Source organism: Thunnus albacares, chromosome 1, assembly GCF_914725855.1.
Source record: "Thunnus albacares chromosome 1, fThuAlb1.1, whole genome shotgun sequence".
In the NCBI taxonomy this organism is placed as follows: Eukaryota; Metazoa; Chordata; class Actinopteri; order Scombriformes; family Scombridae; genus Thunnus; species Thunnus albacares.
The window spans coordinates 40,047,850-40,061,075 of NC_058106.1; the positions used below are offsets into that span (position 1 = coordinate 40,047,850).

The window sequence follows — 13,226 nt, forward strand, 5'->3', positions numbered from 1 at the left end:
CAGTGATGGATGATCCTGCAGCTGCTACCTGCCAGACCGAATCCCAAACAGTCCCAGTTAAACCGAATAGACGGCGTTCCTTTGCACAAAGAGAGCGGGACAGAGAAAGAGCTGAAGGAGAACCAGCTTTGGTGTTTGGACGATAGAGAACATTAAAAAGAAGCCAAAGGACTGAAACTAGATGGCGTTGTGGTGTCCCCTTCCTCTGCCAGCTCCACCTCATCGTCTTCCAGCTCCTCTCCGTCCCCTCGATGGGATCCAGAGTCTGGAAGGAAAACACAGATGAGTTTGTTGTCTGTAGTTACGTACGATAGTTGCCTTCTTAATACCGCTTTGCTGAATGAGCTTAGCTGCTAACTGTTATCTCCTCATTGTAATAATGCGACAAACATTAATACAACCTCCAAAAACAGCGTCATAAAACTAAAACTGTAAACTTCATCACTTGACATATTGCTGCAGTTTGATCTGTTTGTGTAAAGACTCAGGAAACAGTCGGGAGGATGAGGAGCCTCATTTATTCCTCTAGCAGCTGAGAAAGTTATAGTTGCTTTAAATGTGCTTATATGTCTGTAACTTGCAAAATCACTAAAAAGTATAATTGAAAAGAAAGTTACTGATAGATTAGATTTGTCATAACTGACAGCTGCTTCTCAGTAACATCAAAAATCTGTTGGTTGACAGGTTTTGTGAGTAGCTTCTTCTTCTGTGGTTTCTGGTCTTCATGAAGATGTTTATATCTATATATATATATATCACTTAATTATTTAGCATCAATACAAAACTGCTGCTAAATATCTCAACAGATTTAGGACTGACTGAGTTGTTGTGTCCTGTATTCACTGCATCATCAGCTGGTTTCCAGTCTGAGCAGAGATAACACACCAGTCATCACTCTGTTCCAGGCTCTGAGCCAACTGGACAATCAACGGTGTTTTACTGGCCGGCTGCCATCGCATTATCTGAACCCACGCCGAGTTCAGAGGTCATCTCTCTGTGATGATGGCAGCTAGAGGAGGAAGAGGAGAAGCAGCTGTTTGTCTCCAGCTGTGAATCCAGCAGCTCTTTGTTCCCGGTCATTAAACTCTCTGTGGTCCACAGTCACATGTGGAGTCTGTTAGTGGACTAATGGCTTCAACAGAAGCTCCTCGCTCCTCATATTACATTACATCCATGAGGAAGAGCAGTCAGCCTCTGTAGGAACAACAAGGAGATGTTGCTGCATCCATCCAACACATCGCTCCAGACCAGCCGCCATGTTCATGGTCACCAGACACCAGTTTCCAGGTGTTTCTGTGTGTAAAAGTAGTATAAAGCCTTCTGATGATGTCACCGATGATGTCACTTGAGTCAGCGTGGGGTCGAGGCTGAAGACTACAAGTTAGAAAAGTAATAAAAAGAAGTGACAGACCCTACAGACCTCTGTAGCTCCTCATCTCTGCTGGAGGCTAGCGGCTACTAGCATCACACACCACAATCCCCAGGTGCATCGTGGGTAATGTAGGCGCCAGGTTTTGATAAAGGAGGAATAAAAAAGAGGAAATCTCTGGTTCTGCTGCTTTGATTTTCATCCTTGTACAGAGTTTGTGAGTCTGGCCGTGTTAAAGGAGTTCAGTGCTAAAACTGTGGAGGAGCTCAACAGGAATAATAACTTCATTTATTTCATGATGCATATTGATAACGATTGATATGGAAAAATGATTGTGATAAAATCTTTTGTCATGTCCAGCTATACTGTGTTAAAGCTTCGTAGATTAATCAATTAATCCATTAGTTGATCGACAGGAAATGAATCAGCAACTATTTTGATAATTGTTTAAATCATTTTTAAATCAAATATGCCAAACATTAGCTCAAATATGGAGATTTAATGTTTTAGCAAACTAAATATGTTTAGTTTTTGGACTGTTGGTCGGACAAAATAACATAAAAATCAACAATAAAAGTAGAGTCAGTATTGACTTTGAATGGAGATTCAGAAAGCTGCCAGCAGAGAGAGACAGAGAGGTGAAGGAGGGGGGAGGAGGTGAGGGAGGAGGTGAGGGAGGAGGCGGGTCCAGAGATGAATGACTGGCAGCTGGTGGGCGGGGCTTAACATGTGAGAGGCTGGAGGGTGAGTTACAGCAGAGTCAGACCTGACGGGACGAGAGACAGTCACACAGCACAGAGACAGAAGGAGAGAGAGGGACAATGATCTCAAACTGGAATAAACTACTGAGAACACACTGCAAACACCATGGTAAGATAACACAAACACACACACACACACACACACACACTCCAACTCACACTGTAGCTTGTAGCACATGGTGTGTGTGTGTGTGTGTGTTGAATCCAGGTTTGTTGTGGTGGGGGAGGGGGCAGCAGGGGTGTAGGGTTTCCACCAAGGTGTAGTCCTCAAACATTTGTCCTGAGCTCTGTGTGTGTGTGTGTGTGTGTGTGTGTGTGTGTGTGTGTGTCAGTAGTTTGTGTTTGCAGCTGCAGCAGTGAGATGAAACCTACAGTCTGATCTGTGCAGTCCGTGTTTGTCAAGTGAAATAAACTAAATATATTTTCCTCCAGGTTGGTTGATTTGACTTCTGACATTTCAATGAACACTCTGGTGTTTCTGTCTTTATAATCCCCTGCTGTGGACAGAGGCACCTGCAGAAACAAGCTGAAACTCCTGCTTTGGATGGCAGATTGAGATGAAGCCGGCTTAATGTAGACGTAGTTGTAGGCCGTATTCAGACCAAATCAGGCGGTGCGGCAAAAATGCCAGTTCTCCCATTCGTTTGAATGGGGGTAGTGTGTTTCATCTGCGGGCGTTTTTGGCCGCTGCGGCGCCGAACCGGACTGCGGCCGGAAAGTTGAGCCAGAGTCAACTTTTGGAGAAACGCAACCCGACGTCACTGCGGCTGAAGGCTGCGGTGACCAATCACAGCCGGAGATCAGATCAGAGCAGTAAACTCTGTGATGAGGGAGAACAAAGACGCTACTAAGTGAGGGGAGGACATTTCTCTTCATCTGATAATATTTAAAGTAAAATTAGACTTTGCTGTCGGCTTCCTGACTCACTTTAAAAAAGATGAGAGAGAGAGAGAGAGAGAGCAGCAGTGGTCGAGCGGGCTAGAGAGTGAATGAAGAGAGGGAGCGCTGGTAGCGAGAAAGCCGGTGAATCAGATCAATGAAATGTTATTTTCTGATTGTTTCACAGCGGTTACGTTCTGGAGAACAAATAAACACGCCCACACACCCCCCACACACACCTCAGCTCCACCCTGCGGCTGAACGCTGCACCGCCTGATTTGGTCTGAATACGGCCTTAGAACTTTATTTAAAAAGTGTCCAATGACCCCAAATGTATCACGCAAAGGAAGCAGCAGACATGTGGAACATATCCGTCTGATGACAAACATGCAGTCTGTGGTTTGAATGCTTTGGTTTTATCATTGTGTTGTGTTGTTTTGGACATGAGGACACAGATGGAGACGAGTTGTTTCAGTCCCGCTGTGGACTGGTTGTGTCATGTGGTTATCATTAGCGCTGCAACAATTAGTCGATTGTCAACTATTAATTGATGAAGCATTTTGAGTCACTTTAAAGAAAATAATGTCTAAATTCTCTGATTTCCAGCGTCTTAAATATGAATATTTTCTGGTGTCTTCAGTCCTCTATGACAGTAAACTGAATATCTTCGGGACATTTGAGGACAACATCTTGGACATTTTATTGACAGATCAACTAATTGAGAAAATAATCCAAAGATAAATGTTGGAAATAATTGTTAGTAGTTGCCCTAATTATTGTTACTTTGCTGAGAGCCGACTGCCCACAAGTTATTACTGAAAAGATGTTTTTTGTAGTATTCAGTAGCCCGTTTTAAACAGAGAACCGCAATACTCATTACGCTGGCTTTACTTTTTTACACTTAACCAAACAAACTGTGTTTAATTTAGAGAGGTGATGTGTAAGACATCAGCATGAGCGTCTAGTGTGACGTATAACACACGTGTCTGCAGGGACTTTGATTTCTAAACAGTAATGGCGGGTGAACAGAGTGTTGAGGTGCTTTTGCTTGCGTGCACATTTATACGCTCTTCAAACACAAGCAAAGTTAGACAGTAGCATTAGCGTCTTGGATGCTGTAGGTTAGCCGCTAACTGTTTCTTCAGAGATCTTTCGGTGGCAGGTGTTGTGGATATTTTGACCGATGGTCAGCACCTCAGTGGAGAAAAGCGAACACAAGCCTTTTATGTCTTAAAGCTGAAAATGTTCATTGAAGCACTTGGCCTGAGTCTTAGTCTTTAACCCAAGGAGATCAGTCTACAATATGAAAAATTAATCTAATTGGTTCACTAGTTTCTAAATAAGGAACTGCATTTTACCCGTGTCAGTTCAGGTCACATTGCATGGAACTTCAGGTCACTGTCAGCACATTCTGGTTTCACATTCCACCTTTCTGTGTAGTCTCGGAAAGCCTCCTCCAACCTTGTTGACCATGGAAATGCTGATTTACCCTCTATCAGAGAGGTTTCTGCTTTCACCAAAACATCACAGACAGCTGGAGTCTAAAGGAGAGGAGAAAATGTCTCCTTCCTGCTTAAGAATTACAGTGTGACCTCAAGGCCCAGGCTCGACCCAGTGTAACCCAATATGTAACCCCTAAAGATGGAAAATTCCATAACAGCGGGTTGCACACAAAATACACGTCATCAAAATGTCACAGCCCTGTCCCGCCATGCCGGCTCTCCCTTAATACAGACATCAGTTCTGCTCTGTGACGTCCTCCGCTGCTGGCTTAACGGCAGAACAACAGTCCCCCCCATTCTGTGTTCATACGTTTTATACAGAATGCTCAGGCGGAATAACGGCGCGAAATTCCCGCCTTCAACAGGATGTATAAAAGGGGCTAATAAATGAAAGAACTAAATGGGTCTTATTTCTATAAAAAAAAACCTAGTGTATGGCTGGTGGCTGGACCTAGGGGTGTCACAATATACTGGTATTGACAATAACCATGATATTTAAAAAAATTGAATATTGATATCATGTTAATAATACACATATGATAATATCGTTCCTTAACGTGGAACATTAATTAAACAACTATACTATGTACACACTTCCTGTCTTTAAGTGGGTCCTCATGCAACACATCTATGGAAAGCTAAGATTCTTGTGATTCAATTGATGCAAATCTCTTCAAGATACAATCACAACAGCAGGTACAATCAATGCCTCTGTCAGACCACCAACAAACAAACAAACAAACAATTACAATATTCACGCTACTCACCTATGAAGCCTCATATTATTCCACTGACTGATACAACGCCGACGAAAACAGTCTTGTTATTGGCAAAGGTCCAATTGATCCAGTAAAATATTTAGTCCAAAACACATTATTACATCAATATATGCCCTTCTTTTGTGTAGACCAATAGGAACAGATTCTGGCAATGACTGGCCCTTCAAATAGCCAATGAAATTCTGAAAAAGACCATATGCTGCTTTATTGCTTTTTATAAAACCACAACATGGAAATTATGTAAATATAAATAGTTTGCTGTGATTTACTTTTTGTATGAACTGCTTTTCCACCATAGCACTTGTTTTGACTCTTTTATATGCACAACGTTTAGTTTCAACGGGGGAACAAAGCACTATAATGTGTTTATGCTTCAGTTACTCTGAAGCGGGGCTTATTCGGTGTCTCTAAATGACCTTTTTTTGGAAGATGGCCAAACATACCTTTAGAAAAACGTGTAAAATATTCATTTTTTGAACTTGGACTAGTTATGATATAATTTGAGAAAGTTTGTGACGCCATCTTGGAAACGGACACAGAGGACACGGACAGACTCACATGCACTAACATGCACGCTCACATGCACCAACATGCACGCGTGGCCGGTGCGGCTGCCAAAATAAAGAACAGAGAAGCTCAGATAACACACACATACACAGAAGGAGAGTGACGTCATTCGCTGGTAAGGACGTTACTCCGCGATACCTCTACATAGCAAATAGTTGTTTCCTGACAACTAATACGGCTAAATATCGTTCATTGCAACTTTAACTAGGATTGAAATATCAGCATTTTATTAATGATTGAATGAAATTGTGTTATTGTGTGTAATGTATATAATTATGCCCAGCATGCATGAGCTGATAAGAGACCACAGATCCACACAGTCAGCAGCAGAGTGCCGCACACACATTTCAAATCCAAACAACAGAGAACGTCCAAAAATAGAGAAGAACATATAAATCTGTAATTAAATAATCCATATCGTCTTCGTCTCCAGGCTTTTGAGACAAAGTTAGCAAACATGAAAACATTTTTGATCATCTGTACACCAGAATATTTCAGGGTATTGTGTCACTGAACAACAGCGTTCACATTCAATGTTTCACTGTGAAAACCAGTTCATGTCTCGTTTTTATCACCTTTAGTTAAAAAATATGAATTCCTGTAAAACTGAGCAGTTTGAATACAGAGAGAGAACTTTTTTAATGGATTCATAACCAACAGAAATGATGGTCAGAACTCGTGCTGATCTGTGGAGCAGCAGCACTTCAGTGTGTTTAGAGGTTAAAAGTACATTTAATCTTGAGGATTTTCATGCTTCAGGCAGTTTTTCAGGTCTGTATTACAACATGAACCAGTTGAGTGTTAACAGACTTTGATCAGACAGAAGGAATTAAGAGACTTGAGGCTGTTGTTGCCGTCAGTGACTCACAGAGTCTCACTGAGGATGTTGTATCACTGGTTCCTGAGCAGGGATGAAGTTGTGTTGTTTCCATGGAGACGGCACAGGGTGTGTTTTCATGAACAGCACCAGTTTTGTTCATCTAAAAGTGACATGTTAGCGAGGCTGAAGAACACGAGCTCAGACATGTTGGAGAACCATGAAGGTGTTTTTATATGAAACCAGAACCAGGACACGGATCAGCATCTAATGTCTGGTTCCTCTTTTAATACTCGATTATTGTAGAGCAGTTTATACTGTAAACAGGCTGCATTTATACAACGAGAGAGAGAGAGCTACAGCACTTTACAGTGTTTCTAATGCTCACTCATATGTTCACACACACACACACCACAGCAAGTTGTCACATCTCTGTGTTTGTGTGTGTGGAGCTGAAGGTGTTCTCTTATTGATCGACTCAGCCTGTGTGATGTTATGCCATCATGTTAATGATGTTGGACCCTGATGTCTCTGACATATGACCGCTCTTACTGCCCAGTGACCTTCAACCCTGTCACTGTGATTGGAGGATTGATTCCTAAGTCCTAAGTCCTTCAGATGTTCTTTTTCTTACGAGTCCTCGCCACAGGGCTCATAAGAAGACAACACACGTTTAGTGGAGCTGACTTTCTTGGTTTTACTATCCAGGTAGTTGTGACACCTGACCTTCAGGTTGGAACCACTGCTCTAAAACTGTGATATGACATGAACTGAATGGGCTGCTTCTGTTATGTCATCATGTTTTAAAGATCTCCAGACACATTAAAATATTTAAAAGGGCTGCAATGAATGATTACTTTCATCATCGTGCAATCTGCTCATTACTTTTTTGATTAATCGATTAATTGTTTGGTCTGTGAATGTAAATTCCAACTATTAAACAAATCACCAACTATTTTGATAATCGATTCATTGTTTTGAGTAATTTTTTAAGAAAAAAATGTCCAAATTCTCTGATTCCAGCTTCTTAAATGTCAATATTTTCTGTTTTCTTTAGTCTCTGTGACAGTAAACTGAATATCTTTGTTGTGAACAAAACAAGACATTTGAGGACGTCGTCTCTGGTTTTAGGAAACACTGATCAACAGTTTTCTGACATTTTATGGACCAAACAACTAATCGAGAGAATAATTGCCAAGAGTCCAAGGTGAAGATAAGCCAAACACATTTTTATACATACATACATATATATATGTATGTATATAGAGTAAATACAGACATCTGACATCAGCACTGCATCAAAAAAATTCAGTTTCATCCTTCAGGCTTCTGCAGAAATGCAGCGTCGTCTGCAACTCAGTGTGACACAAGCCAGCAACAAACTGTTGGTTAATCTGATGTGTGCATGTGCACATTCCTGGTAGATGAGTTGGATGGTGTAACTCTACTGCTTACCTGGCGATCATTGAGACGGAAGATAAAACAATGTCGTTGTGTAATAAACTGGTGTGTGATGAGTCTGTATCTGTTACTGGACTTCCTGGATCAGATTCCATCTTCTCACCTGTACCTGTAGCAACACGCCCACACCAACATCCACCTATGTGTTTTTTACACTGTTATTTTCAGTTTGAACACCCGCTCAGAGGCAGAATCACAGATCCCAACCAGTCTACTGTCCAAACTGTAAACAAGCCCTCCGATGATGCCAAAAGCCAACTTGGAACTAGAAGAGTGAACTCAGGTGTGTGTGTGTGGGCAGGTAGAGTCTCAGTTTTCTTAGAGATGCATAGAATAGTGTGTTCTATCTCCCTCCCCTCCCAAACAAAGAGGAGTTGAATCTCACTCAGTTGTCTTTCCGATTCCAATTTTTCAAAAATTGTGAATCACTGCAACCACGAGAGGTCCTCGAGCATACAGTCATACATGTGCACAAAAAATATTAGGCTGAAGGGTCCAGTAGTATGCTAAGATAAAATTAGCTGTGGACAGATAAACACACACACACGACCAAACGCAGGATCCCCTCCAGGCCTACGCGTGACGGAGATAACCTTCCATCCGTTTCCGTTCGCCCTGCAGATGAAGAACCAATGCTGTATATATTTTTACCAAACTGCTGCAGCAGCTGGTGGAGAAAAAAGTGTTTCTTTGTGTCGTAAACAGCCAGAAGGATTAAGTGAATAAAAAGACTTTATCTGTGAATCTAATTTGATGTAAACCGGCAGTGCTGATACCTGGCAGCACTGTTTTAAATGCCCTGAGAAGATAAGAAGTGTAGTGAGAGAAAGGAAACGTGTTGAGGCTCTTCAGACTGTAAATCAGTGATGTTTGAGCTTGTCGAGGGGTGAGAACACGGGGGGAGGGGGGTGGGGGGGGGCTGCAGGAATGTTCAGAGCACTCAGATAATGGACTCGTACTGACGGAGGAGGCTCTGATGAGGTTACACTCAGAACGCAGGGACACAAAACAACATGCAGTTATTTAGTGACGTGTCCCAGAATCCCCAGTGATTTAAAAAGAACTCTAATACTTTAAACAAATAAGTTAAATACAAATCAACAAGTTTTGTTTTTTAATGAAGTAAATTTAAAATACTGACTCTAATGTTTAGAAAATTTCTCTTGAAACCCGAAAGACTTAATTATTTTATCTGATGTATAGGAGTTAATAAGAGCCTCGATTACTTGTTAAGATGAAGATTTTTTGCCATGTTTAACTTGTTTTGGGAGTCAGTGTCAGTATCTGGAAAAAAGAGAATAAAGCAGGTCAGAAGCTGTGTGAATTAGGAACAATTATGAAATTCATCTCATTGAGTGATTTCAGCATTTGTTTGTTTGTAGACGGGTCTGGTTTAAAAGCAGGTTAACCTGAGCCGGACCCCTAGTGTATCGTCTGTATTCATTTAACACACTGACCCGCTGAGCCTCACCTGGTGTCCTGATGGAAGCTGTTTTCATGCTGCCTCTCGGGTCAGATGTCAAGGAAAGGAACTCGGGCTGCAACTCACCCGGAAAGGCTTTTATTTCTCTGAAAAAAGGCATTTCTGAGGACGTGTCACTGACAGGAAGTGTCTATTGTCCGCCGTGTTGTTGGGACAGGACAGTCTCGGGGCGATGGACTACAAAGTCCTGGTCTTTGACTCCAGAGGAGGCAGCACAATGAGGCAGCGTTCCTGCAGATCCACAGGATTCCTGCGGGCTTCTCCCAGCTCGTCTCTGACACTCTGTCATCTTCCTGCTCCGGCCTGCCTGAAACCTGAAGCCTCAACCCCCCCAACCCCCCCAACCCCCCCCCAACCCCCCCAACCCCCCCCCCCCCCCCCCCCCCCCCCCCCCCCCACCACCACCACCACCACAATCCGTCTGGGAAAACACCCCACCACCTAAATCCAACACCCGTCACCAAAGATTCCCCCCAGACCCTTAAATTCTCTGACCTACTTCAGAAAGCTGAAACCTGCTGCACATGCTGGAGAATTTAAGAATTGACCGATGTGGAATTTACAATATACAGTTTATACACTTAGTAACATGATTATTCTGAATTTACATTTACAACCATTCATCTGTCTCACAATGAATATTATGTGTCTTACTTTGACAGTTACTTTTTACAACATTGTAAAGAAAAAGTTAAAATGAGGATCAACATTTGGAAAAGACAGAAAAAGGAAAGAAACTGTTACATAAATAACAAAGAATCAAATACTTGAAACATGGTTTCTACTCAAAAATACAAACATTTGTTGGTCCAGTGAGAGAAGTCTTTTGATTTTAATCATAAAATGTCTTTGTGGAACATAAACAACATACTGTTAAATTAATACACAGAATCAGCTTTGAGACCCGTGGGACTGTTTATGATCTCGGCCGACATTACTGACTGTCGGAGGCTCAGTTTAAAGTCAGACTGAAGATACTGGTATCATATGAACCTAGACACCCAAAGGAATCCACTGGTACCAACCATGTCATGCTAGCTTGTTGGGAAGGCGGCTAAATAACGCTCCAAACTTAGACTAATTTTTAACTGATGTCAACTGTGGTCAATAATGAATAAATTCTGCACCAACTAACAAATGGTATCAACCCAAAAATTTGTGCAGGAACTTGTGAGACATCAATTGAGAGCGGGAACTGCCTTCATATACTTCCATCATAATGCTCTAAGCCCTTTGGCGCCTAACGGAACACAGTGTTTATTACAGATTAATGACTAGAAAGACTTGACGCACAGTGCTGAGCTGCATCTCAAACTAATCTTCAGGTTCATGTATCATCACTTCTATGCTGCTGACCTGCTGTCCTCCCTAAAAAAGACAAACATGGGTCTATGGAGGGTCTGTAAGGGTTAAATATCTCTTCAGTCAGTGGAAAAATGGCAAACATGAACGGTGTTTAGCTGTCGTGTCGCAGATCCAGAGAGGTAAACATAGATACAGAAAGTAAAGTCAGTGTATCGGGTGGCTCCATCATGGAATAATATCCTGTAAATAACCGACTGTACCAGAGAACGCTGTTGGTTGTAAACTGAATTATTTACAGTTTGTGCAGCAACTGGACAAAACAGAACACATCCAGAGACAAACATTCACTTCTTGGAAAACAAACCTGCATATTTTTAGCAAGAAGTTGATTTGAGGTTGATTTGCACAGATGTTGTTTTTAAGACAGTATCTCCATTCATAACGGCAACATTTCAAACTGAATTTCATTCATTTCTAATATATAAATATATATATGTCCATCCGTCAGCGGTCAGAGAGCATCTTAATGTTCAGTACAGTCTTTATATTTGGTGTCATACAGCTGTGTGGAGATGCTGAGTGTCAGACCGGCTTGTAGAGTTGATGTTGCTCTGTGATGACTCACCTGTGTGTAAACCAGCTACTGAGTCCTCACATCTGTTGCAGTTATAAAGTAAATCCGCTGCTTTTTACACGGTTGGCAGACAGTCTGATCTTTATTGGTGATTTTGGCCCCAAAAATTCCACACACTTCTTCTCAGATACTTCGAAGTCATGATTATCTGATCAGCTTTGCTTGCTGCTGTCCTCCATTTTTATTCATTATCTTTGTTTACTGACAGGTCAAACAGCTGATTTTCCTCCACATTTGAAAAAAAGTTTGAATTTGGAATAAAAGTGACCGCCGTTATTCCGCGACAGTTGCAGAGATCAGTGAGGTCACTGCTGAGGTGGAAGATGTTGGTTCAGTGCTTTCATGTAAAGTTTGGGTTTGGTGAACTTTGACATGAGAAGTTGCTCTAGTGACCAAAAGCAAACGATGTTGACAGAGCTGACTTTTAAACTGGAGGAAGTGATCATATCTGCTGACTGAGGAGCAACACCAACAGAACTTTCCTCTCCCATCATTTAGTCTCAGATTATCCAGCAAAACCAGTCTACCATCAAACCTTCTGGAGATGCACCGATCTGATACAGCGAGTCAGTATCAGCATCGATCCCGACTTAATGAAGCTGATTGTGTTTCAACTATGATGTGAACAGTTTATTTAGTCAGGCTGACCCAGTTTTTAGAACCAGTATGTACAACTGATCCCAGTGAGTTTCACACAGTGAGGTTTACAGGTTTATATCAGGGGGAAACAGAAAGAGCTCTGGTATCAGATCGGTCCTCAGTGTCCGCAGATATCTAGAGTTGAAGTATCAGCAGAGAAGAAGTTGGATTGGTGCGTCCCTACATCCAACACCTGTCTCACCTGAAAACCAAGAACAGCTGCTGCTGCTGCAGGGGAGCAAAAGACATTCATGGTCTTTGTACCACAGTACAATGATCAGAGCATCATCAATAGTTTCCAAATCCAGACACATTTGACATTTATCTTCATTGTTTCTCACCTAATCCTGCCACCTGACCTCATGTCCTGCAGAGTGAAGCTCAACAGCCTCCTTCATGAAATGTCTCCTAAAAAATTTTCCAAACTTCATTGCTAATGAGACTCATCAGCTTCTCTGTCAAACATCAGAACATCAGCAGTGAGCTGGGAGGCAAAACCAGGGACTGAGTGTTAAACCAGGTGTTCCGCTCAGTCAGGCCTCTCGGGGAGGGAGGAGGAGGAGGAGCTGAGCTTCATCAGACTGAAATATGGCTTCCAGCTGAGAGTAGCTTCTCCTCAGAATCAGCTCCTCGTCAGTCTGATCACCTTCAGTTTGAACTTTAAAGATGAAACATGTTCCTCTGAATGTTTGCAGGTAGCCAGGCTGACATCTCACTTCTTACCCCACAGATTTAGATTTCTGCCTTTTCAGGAGCAGAGTTTTCTTTGGGGAAGAATTTCTCCTCTAGTGTTCCTGCTGCCCCTCTGAGCCTCTCCGTGCTGGAGATTAACTTGTTGCTTAAATCAAACCGGTCCCCCAGGGGCCGAGGCTTTACCTCTTTATTTCCTCAGTGGACCACAGTGGAGTGGCCTTGAAGTCAGGCTTTCTGTGTGTGCCTGGTATGCACAGCTGGGCTCAGCTTATTGAGCTGCATTAGAGAGCAGCTCGGTATGAGGGCAGCGTCTGGCAGCCTGTCGACTCTCCGCTCA

General features: G+C 42.3%; 2 protein-coding genes and 1 long non-coding RNA gene across 5 annotated transcripts in view; 2 read left to right on the forward strand and 1 right to left on the reverse strand.

Annotated features, from left to right (window-relative positions):
- The window catches only part of LOC122986896 (NLR family CARD domain-containing protein 3-like), a 1,497,050-nt gene that overhangs the window by 1,377,445 nt on the left and 106,379 nt on the right, over window positions 1-13,226 (reverse strand). The window lies entirely within an intron of this gene.
- LOC122986857 (NLR family CARD domain-containing protein 3-like) overlaps window positions 1-13,226 on the forward strand; it is a 934,102-nt gene that overhangs the window by 446,410 nt on the left and 474,466 nt on the right. The window lies entirely within an intron of this gene.
- Window positions 1-13,226, forward strand: part of LOC122987674 — a 54,976-nt gene that overhangs the window by 31,668 nt on the left and 10,082 nt on the right. Inside the window, exon 5 of one of the 3 annotated variants that reach the window (XR_006404555.1) lies at window positions 906-1,358. The exons of the other annotated variants lie outside the window; for them this stretch is intronic. This is a non-coding gene — a long non-coding RNA (uncharacterized LOC122987674). Of the gene's footprint in view, window positions 1-905; window positions 1,359-13,226 lie in introns of those variants that run through there. 3 annotated transcript variants of the gene reach the window in all.